This window comes from Echinops telfairi, unplaced genomic scaffold, assembly GCF_000313985.2.
Source record: "Echinops telfairi isolate 266 unplaced genomic scaffold, ASM31398v2 ScPeMD7_655;HRSCAF=1070, whole genome shotgun sequence".
Taxonomy (NCBI): Eukaryota; Metazoa; Chordata; class Mammalia; order Afrosoricida; family Tenrecidae; genus Echinops; species Echinops telfairi.
Window position 1 is genome coordinate 13,262,488 of NW_022104553.1, and position 1,186 is coordinate 13,263,673.

Below are 1,186 nucleotides of genomic sequence, written 5' to 3' on the forward strand. Positions count from 1 at the left end.
TCCCTGACCTAACTCGTTGGGTCTTGGAACCTGCCCGGGGGCTCAAGATGCCCCCGTCACTTTCTCTGCTCTCCCTTCCCTCCTGGGAGTCCTTTCCCTGCCTCAATAAAGCCTTTCTCAGCTTGACATTCCTGGCTAAACTCTATCTCTGTTCCTGCCTGTCTCCTACCTCTCAGCGTTCTGCTCTTGTAAAGATGCACCCTGCCCTGTCGGGTGGGAGGGGGGGGGCGAGCACTATGAGTCAGGATCAACTTGATGGCCGTGAGACTGTCCAGGCACTTGGTTAGGCACAGTGCATTCTTTGTCTTCGGCCTCCCTATGAGCAGGTACCATGACCTCATCACCATCACCACTTTCATCAAGACAAGCAAATTACGTAAGTGCTTCCCTACTAAGCGGTTCCCCTGGATAGTGTAATCCTCACACAGCCTAAGACAGCGGTTCTCAACCGGTGGGTCGTGAGCCCTTTGGGGGTCGAATGGCCCTTTCACAGGGGTCGCCCGATTCAGAACAATAGCAAAATGACAGTGATGAAGTAGCAATGAAAATAATGCTATAAGGAAAGGCAGGAAGTACACCTATGTGCCCCATCTAGGTGAGTACTAGGGAGTGTGAGAGTGGGCAACTCCAGACCTGGTTTGGAGCAGATTCTAATTCAAACTCTAGCCTTCCCCTCTCAAAGCCGGGGGCCTTACCTGCCCCTGGCGACCGACCCTCACCTTGTCTCCCTTTCCCTGGCTTTGTTTTTCTTCTTCATGCTTACCACTTTAAAATATGCTCTATGTCTGGGGTGGGGGGTGGGGGGGGAAGCTTCAAAGAGTTCGCGGGAATATGGAATGCGAAGATCGTGGAATTTTCTCCCACGAGCTTCGAGAACCCCCCCCCCATGCGCTATTTATTGCATTAAATCGCTACCTTGCTCACGCGTTGGGCTACTAACCCCAAGGCCAGCAGTTCGAAACCATGAGCCGCTCTGCGGGAGAAAGACGGGGCATCCCACTCCATCAAGAGCTACAGTGGAGAAACCCACAGGGGCAGGCAGGTCTACCCTCTCCTATAGAGCAGTTAGGAGTCGGCGTGGTGCTAGGGTTCGTTTTAGTTTTTTTGCCACAAGCGTGGACTACTCAGGGGCAAAGATTTGGTCTGTTTTAAGCCCTGCTGTCGCCGATGATTGACACCTAGTAGG